The following is a 26041-nucleotide window of genomic DNA, read 5'->3' as shown; positions in this document are numbered from 1 at the left end:
CCGGGTTCTAGTCCCGGGCGGGGCGCTGGATCTGTCCCGGTTGCCCCTCTTCCAGGCCAGCTCTCTGCTGTGGCCAGGGAGTGCAGTGGAGGATGGCCCAAGTGCTTGGGCCCTGCACACCGTGGGAGACCAGGATAAGTACCTGGCTTCTGCCATCAGATCAGCGTGGTGCGCCGGCCGCAGTGCACCAGCCGCGGCGGCCATTGTGGGTGAACCAACGGCAAAGGAAGACCTTTCTCTCTGTCTCTCTCTCTCACTGTCCACTCTGCCTGTCAAAAAAAAAAAAAAAAATCCACTTGAAATGCCTGCATCTTTTATCAGAGTGCCAGGGTTTGAGTTCCAGCTTTGCTTTCCATTCCAACTTCCTGTTAATGCACACCCTCAGAGGCCCCAGATGATGTCTGAAGTAGCCGGGAACTTCTCCCAAGTGAGAGACCCAGATTATGTTCTGGACTCCTTATTATGTCTTGGCCTAGCCGGGGTGGGGGGCATTTGGGGAGTGAACCAGCAGCTGACAACCTCACTTGGTCTCTGCCTTTCAAAGGAATAAACAAAAGCAATAAATAGATTTTATTGATCTTTGGTCAGACATTGCACTAGTAATTTACTTTCTGGTCTCTATCCCTTGAGACAACTCTGCAGCGTAGTGTTTTTTCTGTTTTGTAGACAAGGTAAATAAAGCTCCATAGACTAATGAGTAAGTCAATGTCTCCACTAAACTGTAGAGCTGCAATGAGATTCCAGGGCCATAGGACTCCAGTAAGCAGTTCTACATCATGCTGCATGCTGCTTTTATAAGTTTTAACCTGATTTATGTTTATTTGGTGGGTTTTGGTTTTCTGAAGCAAGTCACATTGATTGAATCTGGCAATATTTCTTTTTTTTTGTTTTAAAGATTTATTTATTTATTTGAAGTCACAGTCACAGAGAGAAGAAGACCCAGAGATCTTCATCCACTGGTTCATTCCCCAGATGGCCGCAACTGCTGGGGCTGGGCTGGGTTAAAAGCCAGGAGCTTCATCTAGGTCTCCCACATAGGTGGCAGGGGCCCAAGTACTTAGTCCATTCCTTTCTGCTTTTCCGAGGCCATTAGCAGGGAGCTGATTTGGAAATATGGCATGCCAGCATCACAGGCAGTGACTTTACCCACTATGCCACAATGCCAGCCCCCTCTGGCAATATTTCTAAGGTGAATTAAGAATAGCATCTAACAGCTAATAAGCCATTATGTCTCATTTATAGGTGGTTTTGACTGATTTATCTGTGATACAGCATCAAAATGCTAGGCTATCTCTGTATAGCTCTAGATATACAGTACAGTATGCTTAGGTAGAGCAGTTTATTTACATTTCTATAAATAATCCATTTTAGTGCCATGTTTTGATTAAGCATTCAGACTGGTTTTTTATTAAGCTCTCAAACTTTTTCTAAATTTATTTTTATTTTTTCAGTGTTATACATGTACATAGTTTAATTTAGAGTTAAACAATTCTTTAAGGTATGTGATAAAAGCAACCCTTCTTTTACTGCTTCTTAGATGCAACCATTTTTTTTAAGAACAAAAACCATGCAGTTATCTCAGTAGATTCAGAAAAAGCAGTTGGTAAAATTCAACATTGCTTCCTGAGGAAAAACTCTCAGCATATTAGGTATAAAAGGAACGTATGTCAAAATAATAAAGGGTACATATGAGAAATCCAGAACCAACATAACACCAAATAGAGAAGAGCTGAAGGTGTTTCCTCTAAGATCCACTTTCAGCACTCTTATTGGATATAGTATTGGAGGGGCTGCATTGAGACATGATAGATTAAGACACAGCCCGTAACACTGCTCTACTTTAGTTATCCAGCTCCTTGCCAATGTGCCTGAGAAAGCAGTGGAGGATGGCCCAAGTACTTGTACAAGTACTCCTTGTACCCACATGGGCGTTCCAGAAGAAGCTCCTGACTCCCAGCTTTGGCCTGGTCCAGCCCTGGTTGTTGTGGCCATTTGGGGAGTGAACCAGTGAATGGAAGACCTTTCTCTATCACTGCCTCTCTTTCTGTAATTCTGCCTTTCAAATAAATAAAATAAATAAATCTTAAAAAAAAAATATAGATTGGAAGCCTTGCCATGAGCAATTAGGCAAGAGGAAGAAATAAAACACTCACATATGTAAATGGGAAGTAAAAATAATCAATGTTTACAGATAACATGATTTTATAAATAGAGAGCTTAAGTACTCCACCAGAAAGCTGTGAGAATTGATAAACAAGTTCAAGTAAAGTTTTAGGACACAAAATCAATGTACAGAAAAGGTAGCATTTTAATGCACTGACAGTGAACTTATTGAAAGAGAAATTAAGAAAGCATTACTCTTGGCAAAAGCTATAAAATAAAATATTTAGTAATGAATATGACCAAGTTAATTAAAGATCTCTACAATGAAAATTAGAAAACACTGTTGAAAGAAAATGTAGAGGGGGCTGGTGGTACAGTGCAGTGGTTTAAGCCGCGGGCTGCGATGCCAGCATCCCATAAGGGCAGTGGTTCACATTTGGGCTGCTCCACTTCTGATGCAGCTCTATGCTAATGCCCCTGAGAATGTGGTAGAAGGTGGCCAAGTATTTGAGTCTTTGCCACCCTTGTAGGAGACCTAAATGGAGTTTCTGGTTCCTGGCTTGAGCCTAGCCCAGCCTTAACTGTTACAGTCATTTGAAGTATGAACCAATGGTTGGAACATTAATCTCTCTTTTTAAATTTTTTTTTTTTTTTTGACAGGCAGAGTGGACAGTGAGAGAGAGACAGAGAGAAAGGTCTTCCTTTGCCGTTGGTTCACCCTCCAATGGCCGCCGCGGCTGGCGCACCGCGCTGATCTGATGGCAGAAGCCAGGTACTTATCCTGGTCTCCCATGGGGTGCAGGGCCCAAGCACTTGGGCCATCCTCCACTGCACTCCCTGGCCACAGCAGAGAGCTGGCCTGGAAGAGGGGCAACCGGGACAGAATCCGGCGCCCCGACCAGGACTAGAACCCAGTGTGCCAGCGCCACAAGACGGAGGATTAGCCTAGTGAACCATGGCGCCGGCCTCTCTTTTTAAATTTTTAATTAGTTTTTAACAGATTCAATGTGACTTATAGATACAATTCTAAGAACATAATATTTCCTTCCTACCTACCTCCCTCTCTCTCCCTCCCACCCTGTTTCCTTCTCCCTTTCTTTCTTTTATTTATTTTTTTAGTTTTTGAGATAACTTTTTATTTTAATTTTTAAAGATTTTATTTATTTATTTGAGAGAAGGAATTAAAGAATTAAAGACAGAGGGAAAGGCAAATCTTCCATCTGCTGGTACATTTCCCAAAGGGCTGCAATAGCTGGAGCTGGGCTGATCTGAAGCCAGGAGCCAGAATCTTCTTTCAGGTCTCCCACATGGGTGCAGGGCCCCGAGCACTTGGGCTATTTTCTACTGCTTTCCCAGGCCACAACAGAGAGCTGGATTGTAAGAAGAGCAGCTGGGGCTTGAACTAGTCCCCGTATGGGATGCTGGCGCTGCACACAGAAGCCCAGCCCATTATAACATGCAGCCAACCCCAAGAGAAAGCATATTTTAAAATTACATTACAGTAGGCCAGTGCCGCAGCATCAATAGGCTAATCCTCCACCTAGCGGCGCCGGCACACTGGGTTCTAGTCCCGGTCAGGGCGCCGGATTCTTTCCCGGTTGCCCCTCTTCCAGGCCAGCTCTCTGCTGTGGCCCGGGAAGGCAGTGGAGGATGGCCCAAGTGCTTGGGCCCTACACCCCATGGGAGACCAGGAGGAAGCACCTGGCTCCTGCCTTTGGATCAGCGTGGTGCGCCGGCTGCAGCATGCCAGCCGTGGCGGCCATTGGAGGGTGAACCAACGACAAAAAGGAAGACCTTTCTGTCTGTCTCTCTCTCTCTCTCTCACTGTCTAGCTCTGCCTGTCAAAAAAAAAAAAAAAATTACATTACAGTAAAAAGTAATACTTCACTGAATAAGAAGTTTAACAAGTAAAAAGCAAAAAGGCCCTAGTTTAGTGGGAATATAGACAATGGCTATAAACAATAATTGGAAAAATGGAAAAATGATCATTTCACCCATATATAGTAAATTTTAAAGTAATCCCAGATCATTAAAACTATAGTAGCATAACATTCTTAGCCATTAGTTTGACCAAGTTATAAAACAAAGTTTTACAAAACTATATTTGCAGTCTGATACACATAGACATTTCTTTTCTCTCTTTTTTTAAATTTTTGCTCCCACAAATAAGGGAGAACATACAGTATTTGCTTTCTGGCTCCAGCTTATTTCACTCAACATCATGTCCTCCAGTTGTGTCCAATTTGCTGCTAATGGTAGAATTTCATTCTTTTTTATAGCTGAATAATATTTCCATTGTGTATATATACCATATTTTTTTTAAATCCAGCCATGTGTTGATGGATACCTTGGTTGGTTGCAAATTTTGGCTATTGTGAATGATGTGAGGCAACCACTTTGAATGCTTTCTTCTGATTTTTTTTAACATTGAATATTTAAAGATTTATTTATTTATTCCAAAAACAGAGTGAGAGAGGGAGAAATCTTCTATCTGTTAGTTCACTCCCCTTGAATGTCTGCAATAGCCAGAACTGGACCAGGCGAAAGCCAGGAGCTGCCAACTCTGCGCCTTCCATGTGGGTGGCAGGGAGCCAGGTACTTGGACCATCATTTGCTGCTTTCCCAGGTACATTTAGCAGGAAGTGGGCTCAGAAGCAGAGCAGCAGGCATTCCCACATGGGATGCTGATGTCTTAAGTAGTAACTTGACCCACTGCACCACGATACCTGCCCTGCTGTGATTGTTTGGCTTTGAATTTCATGTCTGGAACATGTACATATTCTTACTTTTTGATTTCTTCATTTCTTCATTATAATGATTTCTTCATTATTCTTCATTATTATTATTATTATTATTATTATTATTTTTGACAGGCAGAGTGGACAGTGAGAGAGAGAGACAGAGAGAAAGGTCTTCCTTTGCTGTTGGTTCACCCTCCAATGGCCGCTGCGGCTGGCGCGCTGCGGCCAGCGCACCACGCTGATCCGATGGCAGGAGCCAGGTACTTATCCTGGTCTCCCATGGGGTGCAGGGCCCAAGGACTTGGGCCATCCTCCACTGCACTCCCGGGCCACAGCAGAGAGCTGGTCTGGAAGAGGGGCAACTGGGACAGAATCCGGCTCCCTGACCAGGACTAGAACCCCGTGTGCCGGCGCCACAAGGCGGAGGATTAGCCTAGTGAGCCGTGGCGCAGGCTTCTAGGCCTTAATTATTAAATTGTTATTATGGAAGTAAAGGATATCACCCCACCCTTACCACCAGACACCAGATTACATACATATTTATTTCCTATCCTGCCAACTTTATGATACATTTAATACTGCGTAAGTGCTGTGAACAGTTGAGCCAATACAATATTACTTTTCCTTTCCTACACAATTTTTTTAAAGATTTATTTTATTTATTTGAAAGATGGAGTACAGAGAGAGGTAGAGACAGAGAGGGAGGTCTTCCATCCGATGGTTCACTCCCCAGTTGGCCGCAATGGCCAGAGCTGCGCTGATCCGAAGCCAGGAGCCAGGAGCTTCTTCCAGGTCTCCCACGTGGGTGCAGGGCCCCAAGCACTTGGGCCATCTTCTACTGCTTTCCCAGGCCACAGCAGAGAGCTGGATTGGAAGTGTAGCAGCTGGGATTAGAACCAGCGCCCATATGGGATGCCAGCACTTCAGGCCAGGGCATTAACCCACTGCGCCACAGCGCTGGGCCCTCCTAAACAATTTTTTTTTAAGATTTATTTATTTAAATGAAAGCCAGAGTTACACAGAGAGAGAAGAGGCAAAGAGAGAGAGACATCTTCTATCTGCTGGTTCACTTCTCAGTTGGCCACAACGGCTGGAGCTGCACCAATCTGAAGCCAGGACATAAACACTTTTATGTCCCTTGCTTAAAAAAAAAATTTTTTTTCTTTTTTTAAAGATTTATTTATTTGAGATGCAGAGTCACACTGAGAGAGATTTTCCATCCTCTGGTTCACTCCCCAAATGGCCACAATAGCTAGGGGTGGGCCAGGTCAAAGCCAGGAATTTCATCTGGGTCTCCCACAGGGTGGCAGGAACTGAAGTACTTGAACCATTATCTGATGCTTCCCAGGTGCATTAGCAGGAAGCTGGATCAGAAGCCAAGGAGTTAGGAATGAAGCCCATGCTCTGATAGGGGATACAGGTGTTAGAGGCAGCAGCTTAACCCATTGTAACACAATGCCCACCCCATCTGCTTATATTTTTCATTTTAAAAAATTCCAAGAGTTTTACATGGTTTCTCTCTTTTTTTATGTAATATCCTGGTTTTATTTTATGAAGCAGGTTTTTTTTTGCATATTTTTGAGGGTATTTTTGATAAGTTTTTATTTTTTAATATTTTTGTTGTGCATCATTTGTCCTCAGGTTGCTTTTTGCTGCCTATTTTGGTGTTTTCTTTCATGTTAGAGGCTTCTCTCAGATGTTCGTAACCTTTTGCTTTCTGCTTTTATTTACAAGTAAGACAGCTTAGTTCCTTGGATCTTTGGAGTGCAGGTTGTTGGGGGCCGAACATGCCAACTGTGGACTTTGCTGAAGGAGTTCTCTGTAGAACTGGAACTAAGTAATTGATATCTTTATACACTCAGTGTGATCAGTTATGCTAGAAAAAGCTTTGCTGGTATTTGCTTGGAAATGATCTCCCTGGTTGGGGGAAAAGGCTACGAATCTGATCATTGATTCTTCAAATTCATCTTAGTGATAGGAGTGGTAGGTCAGCCTGCAGCCTTATCTGTGATCTCTAAGCCAGAGTGCTTCTATTTTGCTCTCGCCTTAAAATAAACCTTCAGCTCCTAGTTTTTTCTTGGGATGGGTAGGAGCGGGGGGTATAGAAGCCCGTTGTGAGCTTGTAGATAAGGCTTAGGGATTAACTATTATCCTGCAATTAGAGGTGTCACTAAATCCTGAACTTTTTGTGGGATCTATGATATGAATTGTTTCTAAATTTGGGATTAAGTTTTCTTAGACACATTAATTCAGTTATGTATCTACTTTATAATATACAAAAATGTGTTATTTTGGGCTGGTGCCGTGGCTCACTAGACTAATCCTCCGCCTGCGGCATTGGCACTCCAGGTTCTAGTCCCGATTGGGGCACCAGTTCTGTCCCGGTTGCTGCTCTTCCAGTCCAGCTCTCTGCTGTGGCCCGGGAAGGCAGTGGAGGATGGCCCAAGTCCTTGGGCCCTGCACCCGCATGCGAGACCAGGAGGAAGCACCTGGCTCCTAGCTTTGGATTGGCGCAGCGCACCAGCTATAGCGGCCATTAGAGGGTGAACCAACGGAAGGAAGACCTTTCTCTCTGTCTCGCTCTCTCACCGTCTAACTCTGCCTGTCCAAAAAAAAAAAAAAAAGTGTTATTTCCTCTTCCTTTTTGTTCTTATGGGATTATAGTTTTTTTTTTTAAAGATTTATTTATTTATTTGAAAGTCAGAGTTACACAGAGAGAGGAGAGGCAGAGAGAGAAAGAGAGGTCTTCCATCTGATGGTTCACTCCCCATTTGGCCGCAACGGCTGGAACTGTGCCGATCCAAAGCCAGGAGCCAGGAGTTTCTTCTGGGTCTCTCATGCTGGTGCAGGGGTCCGAGGACTTGGGCCATCTTCTGCTGCTTTCCCAGGCCATAGCAGAGACCTGAATCAGAAGTGGAGCAGCTGGGACTAGAACCGGCATCCATATGGGATGCCAGTGTTTCAGGCCAAGGCGTTAACCCGCCGAGCACAGCGCCAGCCCCAAGGGATTATAATTTTTGTAAAATTATTATTACTTTGAGTAGGCATGGGGGGCTGGTATGTATTTTCGGCCTACAGTCTTTAACCATCTCTCTTCATAATCATTTTTATGAATACAAAAAGACTTCAGAAAGTTCATAAGAAATGCGTATTATGAAAAAAACTTCATGGATTTCACAATTTTTTTGCATCATAAAAGCTTCAATCTTTTAATTCCATTTTCTATGAACTTCTTCAGATGTCTTTGTATTAGTAGGTAACCTAAAACTTCACCTTCCAACTAACACTTTGACAGTTCAGTATCTCATTTTTCCAATAAAACAGATTAATCCAAATTTGAATTGTATCTTCACAGCTTCCCATAGTTCTTAACATGGCAATGTCTTGTCTGTGTTAGGTATCCTGGAAGATTGAAGATGAATCTCTATCCATTGTATTAACACTGTTATTATTTCAGTGACTTTGAAATCTGATCATAGGTAGGTGAAGATTTTCCTAAAATTTTTATTTCCAGAGTAACAATAAAAATAATATTGGGACATTAGTATACTAATTGATCCTTTTAAATATCTGAGCTCTGAGTTTGAAATTTAGCTAACCATACTGAACCATAGTATTTTGTCTCACTCTTAATGTAGAAGTAGACATTTATTGCCATTTGTTTCTGGTTATCAGAATTCTTCATGACTACTTTGTTATTTCCTAGCAAACGAAGCTGATATTCCTGATGCCCTTTTGGATATCAGATGTGGTCTCAGTACTATGCTTTGATTTCTAGTTACCTCTTTATGATTATCTGCTGCAATTTTGGAGTTTCTTCTTTGCCTTGCTCCTCCTTCCCTTCCATTTTTCTTCAAGATTGTGAAATTCCTCTTTGGTATCTTTGTTTTCAGCAATAAAACTCCATGATGTCTACATTCAAATAGTAATTTAATTCCTTTAGAGTAAAGATGACCACTGATACCACAAGCTTTCTTGGTATTTTCATTTTATCATTATGATGAAACTAGACTGATACATTTCAATGTCTGTCAGAAGAATGGATGATTTAATATTAATCCTATGATAATTTTGTTTCTAGATGTCTTTAAGCTCTTGATTAGAATATTTTAATTGGTTAAACCATTAATAAGTTTTATAACTTATTTCATTATCATTGTCTTTCTGATATTTCAGATTATTCAGGTTACACTTCACAAGCATACTTTAACAAGTTCTTATTTTTTAAAAAGATTTGTGTATTTATTTGAAAGGACGAATTACAGAGAGAGAGAAAAAGAGGGACAGTTTACTGTTTTACTGGTTTACTCCATATGTCCGCAATGGCTGGAGCTGGACTGATCAGAAGCCAGGAGCTTCTTCCTGGTCTCCCACATGTGTGCAGGGGCCCACACACTTGGGCCATTTTCCACTGCTTTCCTAGGCACATTAGCAGTGAGCTGGATCAGAAATTGAGCAGCCAGCACTTGAACCAGCACCCGTATGGGATCCCAGCGTTGTAGGTGGTAGCTTTACCCACTATGCCACAGTGCTGGCCTCAGCAAAGCTCATTTAAATCTTTAATGTTTTTAGCTTCAACTCTTTGTGAGTTAAATTTATCTCAAAATCAGGAATGATCCCTATTTTCATTAAAGAGAAAACCCAAAAAGCAAAAAACCCAGTTACTTGGATTTGCAGTGAGGGTTATAGGAGAAAATGACTTTAACCATTTTTTTTTTTATGTTTAGAGCTAAAATTTATTAAAGTACAAAATTGCTGAAATTAAGCTAAATAGGAAAACATAGTAAATATTTACAAAAACATGGATAACATCACACAAGTCACACACATGAAACAGCGCAAAAAGGTCTGAAAGGCTTACATGTTGACACGTGGCGATTTCCTTCCTCATAGATGTAGCGCGCTCCTCTGAGCACAGTGTCGATGTAACCATTTTAAAAAGATTTATTTATTTGTTTATTTGAGATGTAGAATTTCAGACAGAGAGAGGGAGAGATAGAGAGAGAGGTATTCCATCTGCTGGTTCACTCCCCAAATGGCCACTCTTCAAATGGATGAATCTGGGCGGATGATAAGCCAGGAGCTTCTTCCAGGTCTCCCACGTTGGGTGCAGGGGCTCAAGCACTTGGGCCATTTTCCACTGCCTTCCCAGGCTGTTAGCAGGGAGCTAACAGTGAATACCAGAATAGTGAACTACCAGATAGAAGATCTGTCTCTGTCTCTGTCTTTTTCTTCCTCCCTGTCTGTCACTCTGCCTTTCAAATCAATCAGTACATTGTTTAAAACATTTATTTATTTCATTTAAAAGGCAGAGAGACAGAGACAGAAAGAGATCTGGTTCACTTCCCAAATCCCCACAACAGCTGAGGCTGGGCTGGGCTGAAACCAGGTCTCCCACATCATCTGTCTCCCAGAGGGTGCATTAGCAAGAAGCTGGAATCAGAAGTGGAGCCGGGACTCAAACATGGGATGTAGACATCCTAAGTAGCATCTTAGCTGGTAAGCCAAACATCTACCCTTCCTTCTTTTCTTTTTTTTAAAAAGATTTATTTATTTATATATTTATTTTGAATGGCAGAGTTGGAGAGAAAGAGAGAGGGAGAGAAAGAAAGAGAAAGTCTCCTATCTACTGGTTCACTCCCCAAATGGCTACAACGACCAGAGCTGGGCTGATCTGCAGCCAGGAGCTTATTCCGGGTTTCCCACAGGGATGTGGGGGCCCAAGCACTTGGGCCATCTTCTCATATTCTATTGCTTTCTCAGGCCATAGCAGAGCTGGATTGGAAATGGAGCAGCTGGGACTTGAGCCGGCGCTCATTTGAAATTCTGGCACTGCAGGTGGCAACTTTACCCTTTATGCCACAGTGCCTCCCCCCTCCCTTTTTTTTTTTAAAAGATTTATTTATTTATTTGAAAGGCAGAGTTGCAGAGAGGCAGAGGCAGAGAGAGAGAGAGAGAGAGAGAGATCTTCCATTGCTAGTTTACACACGAAATGGCCGTAATGGCTGGAGCGGGGCTGGTCCTAAGCCAGGAGCCAGGAACTTCTTTCAGGTCTCCCATGAGGGTGCAGTGGAGGTGGTGCACTTGGGCTATCTTCTACTGCTTTCCCAGGTAGATTGGATGTTGAGCAGCCAGGTCTCAAGCCAGTGCCCATGTGGGATGCCAGCACTGCAGGTGGAGGCTTTATTTGCCAAGCCACAGCGCCATCTCCCATTTTCTTAAGACTGTTAATTTAATGCAGTGAATTTCTTATAAATGTCATGGTTTTAAGGTTTAATATAAATTATTGAGTTATTTTTAAAATAATATTTATTTATTTGAAAGGCAGAGTTAGAAAGAGAGGCAGAGAGAAAGAGAGGGAGAAAGAAAAACATCTTCCATTTGCTTGTTCACTCACCAAACAGCCGCAAGGGCCAGGGCTGAGCCAGGCCAAAGCCAGGAGCCAGAAGCTTCATATGGGTCTCCCACATGGGTGGAAGGGGCTCAAGCGATTGGTCCATATTCTGCTTCTTTCCCAGGTGCATTAGCAAGGAGCTGGCAGAAGTGGAGCAGCCAGGACTTGAACCGGTGCCCATATGAGATACCATCCTCTCAGCTACATCATAACGTTGGCCTGGAAATGCTCAGATCTTAACTATGTAATTTGATTAAAGAGAAGTATAGACTTGTGTAACCCATAACCCTTTTGAGACCTAGAACATTTCTATCACCCAGAAATTATACCTTTTTGGAGTAAAACCAAAGATCATTCCTTATGGGTCTTTTTTTTTTTTTTTTTTTTTTTTTTTACTGTTTGAGTCGTAGTTGTACTGTTAATCCGCATAGTACTTCCTTATGGGTCTGACATAATGTACTTTAAGCTCACCTTTGCTCTTCACTTTACATTTCCATTAGCTACATCAATAACTCAGCTTTTCTGGAGGAGGAAAAAATCTATTAGGCCCTGCTGTGTGCACTTGCTGCTGGTTTTCCCCCATTGGACAACATAGCAGTTTTTAACTACAGTAGTCTTTTAGGTGAGCAAAAGAACTGGGATGGCACCTAGTAATTCAACTCCTTGGTCCTTAAAGAGATCAATGCTGTCAGTTTTTATAGTTAATCTTGGTCTTTAATTACCCCACAGTGATGAATAATACGTGTTGTGAGCCAATGAGTGAAAGAGCTTTAATAAACTCAAAGATAGAAGTTCAAGTTAAAAAAAAAACAATAGTTTTTGATCATTTATTATATTACAGATTTATGGGACTTGGTCCTACATTGCACATGGTCATAAGAGAAACAGATGAATTAACACACAATTCTTCTAGGTTGGTGAATATAGTGATAGGAAACTATATGCTATACAATAATGCCTGGAGGAAGGTGTTGCTTATTTTTTTAAGGGATAGTCATGAACAATTTCTCTGAGAATGTTTCTGAATAGTTCTATGTGCTGATAATTGACAGAATCAGTTCTATCAACAAATACCTTCTAATTTACCCTCTCTGAGTACCATTAGTAAAACTTAAGGTAGGTAGAAACTAATCCAGATCTTAGAGTTATAATTGCCAAGTTATACAGTAAAGTAAATATTTGAAATGATACAAGAACTGCATGTTGCAAACTTAATAAAGCTTAGAAAGTAACATCACAAAATACAGAAAAGCCTGATGTCTGCCATAACTTTCTACTTAGAGTTTTTTGACACTTGTTAATATGTCAGTTTAGTAAAATAGAACTGGTTTTTTTTTTTTTTTTTACGATTTTATTTATTTATTTAAGAGGTAGAGTTACAGACAGTGAGAGAGAGAAACAGAGAGAAAGGTCTTCCTTCCGTTGGTTGACCCCCCCAAATGGCCGCTACAGTCGGAGCTACGCTGATCCGAAGCCGGGAGCCAGGTGCTTCCTCCTGGTCTCCCACGCAGGTACAGGAGCCCAAGCACTTGGGCCATTCTCCACTGCCTTCCCAGGCCACAGCAGAGAACTGGACTGGAAGAGGAGCAGCTGGGACAGAATCTGGTGCCCCAACTGGGACTAGAACTGGGGGTGCCAGCGCCGCAGGTGGAGGATTAGCCTATTGAGCTGTGGCCCACCGGCCCCAACACTTTGCTTAATAATACATGTTTACTCTATTATGTAGCAATACCATACATTTGTAAGATAACGAAACAAAAGCTGGAATGAAGAAAGAGTTTCATGAACAAAGATAAGGACAGTTCATACAGCACTCTCTGGTTTATAAAAAGCCTCCACATGTATCCTGCCATTCAATTCTCACAGTAACCCAATGGAATAAGCAAACTCCAACATTATTTAGACAGGGCCGTAATCAAAGTGGAAGTTCTCATCTCCCTTCAGAGAAAGGTACAGGAGGATTTCTTACTCTCTCTCTGTCTCTCCTTCTCTTCCCTATAACTCTGCCTACCAAATAAATAATAAAATAAATAAATATTTTCTTAAAGAATAATATGTCTGTTACTAAGCATGTATACTGGGTAGTGTTCTATTTCAGTCTATCATACTTAGGCCTATTTATGTAAACTGAAAATATAAATTTTAGCAAAAGTTACCAGAATACTTCCTGTACTTTCAAATTTATTTTGGAGTCATTTATTAGTTTAGCTCAAGAAGCAAACGCTGAGGATTTGTTCTGACCTAGGCCTGTGTTAGGTTCCAGAGATCTGCTGATGACTTAGGAACAATCCTTGCCTTAAAGGAAATGTCTGATGCTTTGTAAAATGGACGCATGCTGGAGTTCTGTGGGAACACAGAGAAGGCATCCTTCACCCATCTGAGGCCATCCGGGAAGCTTCCTGAGGACTGTGACCCCTAGTTGATTCTCTAGGAGTGCCTAGACATTACCCAGTGAAAAAAGTTCAGTTAAAAGTATGTGAGATGAGGAGTAGGCTCCATCTGATTTCTAACTGTATGTATGTTTTTCTTTTCTTAGAAAACCAGGCTGACTTCACTGTTACTAAAATTTAATTTCAAAGTCAAGCAACAAAACTTCTGTGTCACTGATTGCATTGAATGCTTATTGTTTTATTGCTTGATATTTACAGGCAAATGCTAGACTTTGGGAATTGTGAGTTGGTCTTTTTCCTAGTATTAGTTTGAAATTTATTTCTGATGTAAAGGTTATTTCATTATTGCCAAAACTGCAGACTTGATCTTTTTTTAAAAATAAAAACATTTATTCATTCATTTATTTAAAAGGCAGAGTTATACAGAGTCAGAGGCAGAGAGAGTCTTCTATCTACTGGTTCACTCCCTAGACGGCCTCAATGGCCAGAGGTGTGCTAATCTCAAGCCAGGAGCCAGGAACTTCTTCCTCGTCTCCCACTGGGTGCAGGGGCTCAAGGATTTGGGCCATCTTCTGCAGCTTTCCCAGGTTTCCCATCCAGCAGAGAGCTGGGTCAGAAGTGGAGCAGCTGGGACTCAAACTGATAAAAAAACTGCAGGCGGCGGCTTTACCCACTACACTACAGCACCGGCCCCCAGACTTGATTTTTTACTACACCTTTTCTAATGGTCTGTGGTTTGGATTATATGCCAGGGAAAGTTCTGTCCTTTTACTTTGAGTGGGGAAAACCATTTTTTTTTTTACAAGAAACTACATACTAGCTTGTAAAATATGGTTATATTACTGTAGACTACAGGATGAAACTACAGCCTACTTAGTGGTTAAAAATATAAAAACTACCACCTCCCCACAAGGGGGAGAAATAGGCTCACATAGAATTGCTGAGATGCTTTAGTTAACCCATTGTTTTAGGCAAAGTTTAAGTAGGACTATAACGGGCCTAAGATTGAAAATGAAATTTTAGTGATGGGGTTAGGAATTATCTCCAGTCTGCCTGTTACTTCTGTTGTCACAGTTAAAATAGATTTGTTGCACTGAATAAAAGAAAGATGATAGATTGATCCTTTTGTTTAATACTAGAAACAGTGGCTCCTTACAGTAAAATTTTCTTCCACTTCAATGTGATCATTTAAGATAATAAACATTTATTAGGCACTGTTATGTTGCAGGTTCTGTATTAGGTATTAGGGATTCAAGGATGTCTAAGGCACTGTCCATATCTTTGAGTAACTGACAGTCTGATGAGAGAGAAACAGTAAATACGAGGATGTGATGTTTTAAGGTGGCCCTTAATGGATTAGAAGTGTTTCAGGGAGATAAAGTAAGGATAGTTATTTTATTTATATATATGGATAGGCATGTAAATGTACATACACATAATTTATTGATCAATTTATGACTGTCAGTTCCTGTATTGAGTATTAACTGTGTGAGTTACTGTAAAACTAAGGTGCTTTAAATATATGCTCTCATTTGTCATAATAGTCCTGTAAAATTAGTAATATCACTCCCGATGTTTTAGTTATATAGTGGTCTCCATTATCTGCAGGGAATGTGTTCCAAGGTCCCTGGTAGATGCTGGAAACCTTAGGTAGTATCAAACTCTATATTTTCTTTTTGTTCCTGTACAATATAACTATGACAAGTTTCTATTTATAAATTTGGCACAGCAAGGAATTAACAACAATAATAAAATAGTGTAGCAATGAATTATAAGGCAGTTGCCAGTATCATTACTCTTGTGCTGATCAAAGGAATGACTCAGGTCCTGGGTAGGAGGAGTAGAACCATACAAGATTCTATCCTGCTGCTCAGAAGAGTATGCAATTTAAAACTTAGAAATTGTTTACTGATAGAACTTTCCATTTTGTGTTTTTGAGTTGTGGTTGACTGTGGGTAAATGAAACTGCGGAAAATGAAACTATGCGTAAGGGAGGACTGCTATAAGTTTAGGGAAGCTGTATAATTTGTAAGTTACAAAGATAGGATCTGAAACTGTGTCTTCATTCCAAAGCCTTTGCCTCTCCTTCTAGTGTATCCCAGACATCATATTAGGCAGTAGAACTACAAAAATGAAGGGGACACAGCCTGTCATCTCAGAACAGCTGTTTGAAAGAGAACAAACACAATGTATACCTAAGGTATTATAGGTGCCTCAAACTACTGGCATAAATATTCGGAATTAGGGGCAGGTACTGTGCATAGCAAGTGAAGCCGCTGCCTGCAGTGCTGGCATCCCATATGGGCACCGGTTTGAGTCCTAGCTGCTCCACTTCTGATCCAGCTCTCTGCTATGCTCTGGGAGGGCAGTGGAGGATGGCTCAAGTCCTTGGGCCCCTGCACCCATGTGGGATACTCAGAAGATGCTCCTGGCTTCTGGCTTCTGGCTTCTGGCTTTAGATCATCCCAGCTTTTGCCATTGTTACCATTTGGGGAGTGAACCAGTGGATGGAAGACCTCTCTGTCTCTCTGTCTCTTTCTCTTTGCTTCTCTGTGACTCTGCCTTTCAAATAAATAAATAAATCTTTAGAAAAAAATTTGTAATTACTGTAGACTCAGTTGCCAGGCTGATGCATTCTAAGCCCTGCACGTGCAAGTTTCTGTTTTCTCTTTTTAACTGTCTGGCTCGCTGCATAAAACTCCAAAAATGGAGTTGCTTTTGTTGCATGGAAATCACCAAGTCATCCACTATGGGTACTTCCTAAACTCTGCTGTGGTTTCACTACCTGCTTACTGACTAGAATGCTGGACTGAATGCTAGGCAGAGACTGTGGCCTCTGTGCAACTCAGAAGCTTCAGGATGCTAGGAGACAGGTGAACAAACTCTAGTGCCTTTTTTTTTTAACTTTTATTTAGCAAACATAAATTTCCAAAGTACAGTTTATGGATTACAATGGCTCCCCCCCCCATAACTTCCCTCCCACCCTTACCCCTCCCATCTCCCGCTCCCTCTCCCATTCCATTCACATCAAGATTCATTTTCAATTATCTTCATATACAGAAGATCAATTTACTATATATTAAGTAAAGATTTCATCAGTTTGCACCCACTTAGAACATAAAGTGCCTTTTTTTATAGCTAGTATGGTACCTCAGATAATGTCATGATATTGAAACTAATTGATGTTTGCTTGTGAAGTGCTATATTATTTTCTAAGGATTAGGTTATAAAAGTTAATGGAGTATTAAATAAATACTGAATTGACTAACAGTCTACTTATTATTATATGAAGTTGCTGTTATACTTTATAAAATTGAAGTTTTAGGAACATGCTTTAAATTGAGAGAGAACAAAACAGTTTAACTTACTTGTGCACTGTTCCCAATTATGTCGAAGAATAGGATGCCAAAGCGTGGAAAAAGTTTCCATGACTAAAATATTTGGAAACTCTGGGTTTAACCATAAACAGTTTTCTTCAGTATAGGTCTTTTCATAGCTTGTGAAATACTCATTATTTTAATACTACATTTAAATGCACATTGTATTAATATTAGTGCATCTTTTGGCACTGTGCTAACCATTGAGATTACAAAGTTGATCCGTTATGTTCTGCCTGAACTTTGCTTCAATGCTGACATTTGTATGTACAGTTGCCTACCTAACATATCCATCTGGATGTATGATAGGTACTCAAGATAATAAGTCTAGGAGCCGTTAGGCTGCACCCTTTGTAGTAAATGGCCCAGTCTCTACCTAGTTGAGATTAAAAACCTAGGAGGCATCCTTGATTCTCCTCTTTTTGCTGCTCTCCATAAACGAAATCCAAGAGTGAATCTTATTGCTTCTCTTTAAATGTATCTGGAATCTGTCTTCTTTCTATCCATGCTAGTCTGAGCCACCATTCTCTTCTTTATAGTAGTTACTACTTGAGTCTCCCTGTTTCTGTTAGCATATTGTAACATGTAACTAATTAACATGTATATTAGATCACATTTTTATTTATTTATGGTGAGGACATTAAATCTATTATCTTAACAATTTGCAGGTATACAGTATGTTGTTATTAAGTATGGCCACCATGTTGTATAATAGATCTCTTATTCCTCTTAACTAAAATTTTCTATCCTTTGATCAACATCTCTCCAAAAACCCAGTGGCTCCCAACCCCACCCTTGGTAACCACTGTTCTACTCTGCTTCTTCACTTTTTTAGATTGCACATATGAATGAGATCATGTGATCTTTGTTTTTCTGTTCTTGGCTTATTTCACTTAATATAATGTTTTCCAGTGTTTATGTTATGGCAAATGAAAAGATTTCCTTCTTTAAGACCAAAATAGTATTCCTTTGTATATATTTTCCACATTTTTAAAAAAATTTTTTGACAGGCAGAGTGGAGAGTGAGAGAGAGAGAGAGAGAGAAAGGTCTTCCTTTGCCGTTGGTTCACCCTCCAATGGCTGCTGCGGCCGGCGCACCGCGCTGATCCAATGGTAGGAGCCAGGTACTTCTCCTGGTCTCCCATGGGGTGCAGGACCCAGGTACTTGGGCCATCCTCCACTGCACTCCCTGGCCACAGCAGAGAGCTGGCCTGGAAGAGGGGCAACCGGGATAGAATCCAGTGCCCTAACCGGGACTAGAACCCAGTGTGCTGGTGCCGCAAGGCGGAGGATTAGCCTAGTGAGCCACGGCGCCGGCCCCACATTTTCTTTATCCACAGATGGACACTTAAGTTGATTCTATATCTTGGCTATTGTGAATTAATACTGTAGTGAACATGGGAGTGCAGATATCTCTTCATCATACTGATTTCCTATCCTTTGGATATAATATCCAGAAATGGGGTTGCTGATCACATAGTTAGATCTACTTTTAATTTTTTGAGGGGCTTCCATACTGTTTTCCACAGTGGCTGCACTAATTTATACTTCCACCAATGGTGTTTAAGGATTTACTTTTTTACTACATCCTTGCCACCGCTTGTTTTCTTTTGTCTTTTTTGATAATAGCTATAGAATATTTTTTTAAAAAAGCTTACATCAGGTGATGGTAGCACTTCGATTTTAAAACTAAGTTTCTAGTGACTTCAACTTGCACTTAAAGTCCCTCAGTTTGGCCTCTAAAATCTTAGCTAATTTGATGCTACCAGCCTTACTGGTTTCATCTCAAACCACTGTTTATGATGCCTTAGCCTCAATTACCTTTTTTCCCTTGTTCATGAAAATGTTACTTTTATTTTCTCACTATGAGAATAGGTACTTTACTTGTCTTGTTCAATGCTGTGTTTCAGTGCATAGAATAGTGCTACTTAGAATGAAGTAGGCAAATAGAATATACTGATTGAATGAAGGAATGGGTGCCATAACATTGACCTTTAAAATGAACAGTTTAGTAGCTTTTAAAATATGCACAAAGTTTTGCAACTGTCACTATTGTGTAATTTCCAGCATGTCTTCATCAACCCATATTGAGACCTTATATCTTCAGTGGTTGTCCCTTTCCTTTGCCTTGCTCTCTTAGCTCTGGCAACAACCTATCTGTTCTCTGTCTTCTTATATTGGTCTATTCTGGACATTTCATATAAATGGAATCATGATACGTGACACTACATATGTTGTGTTTGGATTCTTTTTCATTTAGCATATTATCAAGATTCATCCATGTTGTATGTATCAGTACTTCATTTTTAATGAATAATATTCTGTTTTACAGATATACCACTTTGTATTTATCCATTTATAATTGATCAATCTTTCAGTTGTTGCTACTTTTTGGCTGTTATAAATGACGCTGCTCTGAAAATCTGAAAATGTTATGTCTGTGTGGATATATGTTTTCAGTTCTTCTGGGAATATATCTTGTCATCTCTCTTGACTTCCCTTGAACCCTGACTGATCATTTTACTGTCTCTGGTTTTGCTAGAATGTCATGAATTTGGAACCATACAATATATAGCATTTTTACTTGTCTTCTTTTACTTGGTAGTATTCTGTTAAGGCTTTCTCTTGTCTTTTTAAGTCTTGATGGTCATCTCTTTTGATCAGTGAATGGAATATTCTGTTGTATGGATGTAGCACAGTTTGTTTATTGAAGGACATTTTAGTTGCTTACAATTTTGGTGATTATGATTAAAGTTGCTATAAGCATTCCTGTACAGGTTTGGTTAAATGCTTAGGAACATAACTGCTGGAATGAATGAGAAGATTATTGTTTAGCTTTGTAGCAAACTGCCAAATTGTTTTCCAAACTGGCTATATCATTTTTTCATTGCTACCAGCAATGAAATAGTTTCTATTGCATTGCATCCTTATCAGCATTTGATATTGTCATATTGTGGATTGTAGCCATCCTCATGGGAGTATATTGGTATCTCTGTCTCTCTTTTTTTTAAGATCCCTTTTTTTGAAATGCAAAGTGACAGAGAGAGAGAGAGAGAGAGAAAGAGAGAGATCTTCTGTTCTCTACTTCACTCTCCCAAATGGCTGCAGCAGACAGGACTGTATTTGGCTGAAGCCAGGAGCCAGAAACTCCATCTTGATCTTCTACATGGTGGCAGAGTCCCAAATACTTGGGACATCCTTCACTGCCTTCCCAGGTGCATTAGCAGGAAGTTGGATCAGAAGTGGAGAAGCTGGGACTCAAACTGGCACTCTGGTATGGGTTGGCAGCATTGCAAGTGATGGCCTAACCCACTGGCCCATTGTATTTCATTATTTAAATTTACAATTCTTTGATAACAAATAATGGTAGTCATCTGTTCATACGCTTATTTGTTTATCTTTGATGGGATTTGTTCATATCTTTTACCCATTTCTTTTTTTTTTTTTTGACAGGCAGAGTGGACAGTGAGAGAGAGAGACAGAGAGAGAAAGGTCTTCCTTTTGCCGTTGGTTCACCCTCCAATGGCCGCCGCGGCTGGCGCACTGCGGCCGGGGCACCGCGCTGATCTGATGGCAGGAGCCAGGTGCTTATCCTGGTCTCCCATGGAATGCAGGGCCCAAGCACTTGGGCCATCCTCCACTGCACTCCCTGGCCACAGCAGAGAACTGGACTGGAAGAGGGGCAACCGGGAAAGAATCTGGCTCCCCGACCGGGACTAGAACCCGGTGTGCCGGCGCCGCAAGGCGCAGGATTAGCCTAGTGAGCTGCGGCACCGGCCTACCCATTTCTTCATTGGGTTGTTTTGTTGTTGAATCTTAAGGGATTTTTGTTTTTGGATACATATCCTTTGTTATTTGCAAAGATTTTTCTGCTAGTTTGGCTTTTAAAGAAAGTTTATGTGTTTGAAAGGCAGAGAGAGATAGAAGAGAGATCCATCTACCTTCTGTTTGCTGGTTCCCTGTTCAGGTACCTGGTGCAACTGTCAGGGCTAGGCCAGGCCTTAGCCAGGAGCTCAGAACTCCATCCAGTGATTTGAGGTTGTCCACCTGTGTTGTTTGGGAATACTAGTTTGGGAGGATTACATGAGAATTGCGTATGAATTGTTCTCAGCACAAAACTCTCAGGAAATATTAATTACTATCATCATCATTACTTTTTTGATGTAGGTGTTCTCAGATTGAAGTTTTAATCTACTGACCTGTAGATTAAAAGTATTTTATTGGGTACCTGATCTCCAGTTTTTGACTTAGACATAAAGAGCTATTGATATGAATGACAAGTTGGTACCCAGAGGTAGAGCAAAGAGTGCTACTGTTAGTAGAATTCTTATCATGTGGTTCAATAGTAAGGTAGGTATTATTATTTCTATTTTATAGATGAAGAAACCAAGACTAATAATATTAAATAACTTATTCCAGATATGGGCTATTACTGAATTCTTCTTCGGCCATTTAACTTGCTCTGTGGTAAGAGTAAGTTGCTTAACCTTGAAGGGATGGTGCTATTAACTCAAATTAAGACAGTTAATTTCCCTCTGGTCTGAAGAAATTGACATATTCTTAAGTGTCAAAATATACAGATGTATATTCTTTTAATCCTAGTGCCCTTGTTTTGAGTTCTCTATAATTTTCTTCCACCAACCCTCATCCCTTCAGCCTTAAGATTCCACAGTTCAATTTAGAAAGTACAAGCAATCTTGTTGATGGTTGGATTGAACAATAGATGGTTAAAATTAAGGGTATAGATGGATGGTAGTGTTAAGATAATAAATAATGATTTATGGGATTTAATGTAGGTGTTACTACAGAACCTAAGATATTCTTTAGGACCTAAAAGAGGAAATAAATGATGTTGTGGAAATTTACAAAAAGTAAATCAAATTGGAAGACTATAAGAAATATGTGTCAGATCTGTCCGTAGAAGTGATTATTTACCAGACAGACCACACTGTCTTGATTTAAAAATTGATTTTCCTTCAAATAGCTATAAGATAACAGGGGAAAACAAACCTAAATGTCTTAGATGTTTATTTGGAAAGTGATAGCAGCAGCGTAATGTTAGAATTATTAATACAGCACTCTTAGGTGTAATGCATCATTCACATTCTTATCAGAAATCTCTAAATTCTCTATAGTTACAGTGCTGTGTTGGAAGCTGTGTAAGAGAAATTAGCATTCTAATCTTTGTCCTGTAAAATGAAATGAAAAAAATGTGTAGCAGCTCTCATTCGTTATTAATGGGATTATAAAAAGGTATAACCTATTGGAGAAAAATAAAATGCACATGTCTTTTAGCCCAGCAATTCTAGGAATGTTTCCTTAAGTACATATGCATGAGAATTTTTACCACAGCATTGTTTGTGGTAGCAAATGACTGGAAACAACCTGAATATTTAATATTAAATGATTGATTAAATCTATAGCAAGGAATGCTATTCAGTCTATGGAAAGAATAAGTACGTTTACTTGTGCCTAACACAGCAATATCCTGGATATATTAAGTGAAAAATATGTAGTCTACTACAGTGTGCTACCTATTTAAGATCAGACAGGCACAAACATTCTTATGCTTGTGCAGACATGGAATCTCTGGAAGGATACACAAGGTATTGATAACTGGGACTTCTGGGGAGGGTGGAGTGAAAGGGCAACTTACTTTCCATTTTTGAAAAATGCTTTGACCATTTGCATTCATTTATCTAAAATGCCATATGAAATATATGAGGGGGCTTCTGAAAATTCATGTCGTATTTTTATTCCATTTCTCCACAAGCCTTTGGAAGTCCCTTCCCGTGCTTTTGGCCATATGTTGCTATTATGAGAGCTTGTAGTCATCCATGAGGACTGTTGTGTACATGCTTTTGTGTTTGTAGTTTGAACTTGAGGATCTATCAGTTGGTTGTTTGAGAAATGAGAAGCAATATTGTCTACCCCTTCCAGGGTAGAAAGGATGCTGGTGGAATCTCAACTAGCAGTTGAAGAAAAGTCTAATACAGTTTTTAAAAAAGAATTATTTTGTTTATTTGAAAGAATTACAGAGATAGAGACAGAGAGGAAGAGGTCTTCCATTCCTTTGGTTCACTCCCCAAACGACTGCAATGGCCAGAGCTGAGCCGATCTGAAGCTGGAGCCAGGAGCTTCTTTTGGGTCCCCAACATGGGCTCAGGGGCCCAAGGACTTAGGCTTTCGCAGGCCATAGCAGAGAGCTGGATCGAAGAGGAGCAGCTGGTACCTGATCCAGTGCCCATATGGGATGCTGGCGCTACACGCTGGGGCTTCAACCCACCGTGCCACAGTGCTGGCCCCTAATATAGTTTTTAAAAAGTATTTTAAAAAAAGTAGTAGATGGTTAAGGTATTCTGTCTGAATTAAGCAGGAAGAAGGAAAATGAGATGGAGGACTCAAAAGCATGTGGGAAGTTTGGTGGTACATGCAGAGAGGAATAGAGAAGACAGGCAGGTGTCTGCAGAGAACTAAAAACATTTTATAAACATCTCATCTGTAAATTATACCCTTTTGTAAAATGTCATTTTTTTGGCTTTCAAATGACAAAATAAAAAAAAAAACTTTTATGATAATTTGTGGTTTCCTGAGTAACCTAAGAAGATGAGAAAATAGAACTTTGTTTTACTATTTAAATTTTTTCTCCTTTATTTGAAAAGCAAAGAGAGGATGAGGGAGGGACAGAATTCCCATGGTTCAGAACTCAAATGCCCACAATGGCCCCTTTGTAAAACCATAGTAGGGTCTGGGAACTCAGTTGGGGTCTCCCACACAGTGGCAAAGACCTAACTACCTGAGCCATCATCTGCCATCCTCCAGAGTGTTCAATAGCAGGAAAGCTGTAATTGGGAGTGGAGCCAGGACTCAAACCCAGGTTCTGTGATATGTATCCCAAGCAGCATCTTAATTGTTTCCCCAAGTGCCTTGAGCCTCTTTTCTTCCCCTCCCCTCCCCTCCCCTCCCCTCCCCTCCTCTCCCCTCCCCTCCCCTCCTCTCCTCTCCTCTCCTTTCCCCTCCCCTCCCCTCTTTTCCTCTCCTCTCCTCTCCTCTCCTCTCCTCTCCCTTTTCCCTTTTCCCTTTTCCCTTTTCCCTTTTCCCTTTTCCCTTTTCCCTTTCCCCTTTTCCCCTTCCTTCTTTTTCTTTTTTTTTTTTTTTTTAAATTTACTTATTTATTTGAAAGGCAGACAGAGGCAGAGATCATCTATCTGCTGGTTCAACTCCCCAAATGGCCACGCAGAGGGGAGCCTTGTTTTCTTGATTCTTATGTAACCTCTGAGATCACCTGAACCAAGTTTGAGGTGAGCATAGGGTTGTATGCACCAAAAAGAAAGAAGGAAAGAAAAAAACCAACAGAAAACTAAAAATATTCTATTTTGAACTTGTATAAAAACATGTATTTCCAAGGGCTAATGATGAGTTGCAGCAGGTGAAGCCATAGCCTGCTGCGGCAACATCCCTTATGGACTCCACTTGCAATCCAGCTCCTTGCTAACGTGCCTGGGAACGCAGCAGAAGATGGCCAGAGTACTTGGTCACCTGCCACCCACGGAGTCCTATATGGAGTTCCAGGCTCCTGGCTTCAGTTGTAGCCATTTGAGGAGTGAACCAGTGGGTGGGAGATTTCTCTCTGTTTCTCCCTGTCTCTCTTTAGCTCTGCCTTTCAAATAAATAAATTAATTAAGGAAGTGAGGAAGAGAGGACAGCAAGGAAGGGAAGAAAAAAGGAAGGAAGGAAGACAAAGCAGATAGGACTGGAGTCAATTCTAGCTTTGGGTATTGCACTATCATTTCTTTTTTTTTCTTTTTTAATTTCAAAGTCAGAGTTACACAGAGAGAGAAGGAGAGGCAGAGAGGAGAGAGAGGTCTTCTATCTGCTGGTTCACTCCCCAGTTGGCCACAATGTCTGCAGCTGCGCTGATCCCAAGCCAGGAGCCAGGAGCTTCTTCCAGGTCTCCCACACAGTTGCAGGAGCCCAAGGACTTGGGCCATCTGATACTGCTTTCCCAGGCTGTAGCAGAGAGCTGGATGGCAAGTGGAGCAGCCAGGACTCAAACCACGCCCATGTAGGATGCCAGCACTGCAGGCGGCAGCTTTACCTGCTATGCCACAGCGCCGGCCCCTATCCTTTCTTTGTAGTCATGATAATGAAAAACTAAGAGTTGCACAGCTTTTACAGGTTTAAAAATTTTTTCCACATATATTATTTTCTCATTTTGCAACTGTTCTGTGATACAGATAGTATGGATATGTTGTTTTTTCTTAGGCTTTCGCTGCTAAAGAAAAACCAGGCTGTGGAAAGCTAATTTGCTTGAGATGACATACCTGGTATGTGCCGAGCTGGCCTTCATAAAATCCAACTCCTACTTTTTTCTTTCTTTCTACCAAAATGTAAGGTCTTGCGAGAATTTGGTGGAAGATCACCGGTAGGTCTAGGAAAGGGCTGATCAAGAAACCATTACAAAGTGTAAAACTCTGGGGCAGAATAGTTTGATCAGTAGGGGTTTTGGTGGTTAGGGGAGGCTCTGACCCTCCTGAGTGCAGGCAGAGCACAGGTCCTTGTAGCTCTCTTAATGCTCTCAGCCAGCCCTGTTCAGAGCTGCTTGGCACTTCCTCAGTTGCTGCATCACTGGAGTTGAGGCTAATTAAAGGGAATGCACTTAACACCCTTTCTCAGCACTTGTACTATGTTGTCACAGGGGAGCTATTTTTGTAATTGATCACACATAAATTAAGTCAAATGTCTTTTTGTACAATATGTTGGTTAAAGATGTTCTCACACTAAATTTTGATAAGAGGTGAGGAGGAGGAAGAAAATGAAATAATCCACAAGCTTGGTAGTCATTTATATATAATTATACCTTATGTTTACATAAATAAATTTACATGTTTGTAATTATTTATATTTTAGAGATGCTGGGAGAGTATTTGGTGCTAAAAGCATTATCTGATTAAAGAACAGTTTCCACACTCTAGTGCAGGTCTAGAGCTTGACCATGTCTGATAGTTGTCCTCTGATTTACTCTGGTACACTAGG

General features: G+C 40.7%; 1 protein-coding gene across 3 annotated transcripts in view; it reads left to right on the top strand.

Moving 5' to 3' along the window:
* Nucleotides 1–26041, top strand: part of MOB1B (MOB kinase activator 1B) — a 73121-nt gene that overhangs the window by 15560 nt on the left and 31520 nt on the right. The window contains exon 1 of one of the 3 annotated variants that reach the window (XM_089302668.1): nt 11744–11860. The exons of the other annotated variants lie outside the window; for them this stretch is intronic. The gene's annotated coding sequence lies outside the window, so the exon portion shown is untranslated. Of the gene's footprint in view, nt 1–11743; nt 11861–26041 lie in introns of those variants that run through there. 3 annotated transcript variants of the gene reach the window in all.

Source organism: Oryctolagus cuniculus, chromosome 8 (assembly GCF_051225735.1).
Source record: "Oryctolagus cuniculus isolate XC-2025 breed Fujian yellow rabbit chromosome 8, ASM5122573v1, whole genome shotgun sequence".
Taxonomy (NCBI): Eukaryota; Metazoa; Chordata; class Mammalia; order Lagomorpha; family Leporidae; genus Oryctolagus; species Oryctolagus cuniculus.
Note: the sequence above shows the minus strand (reverse complement) of the source record. Positions and strands in the feature narration are given on the sequence as shown.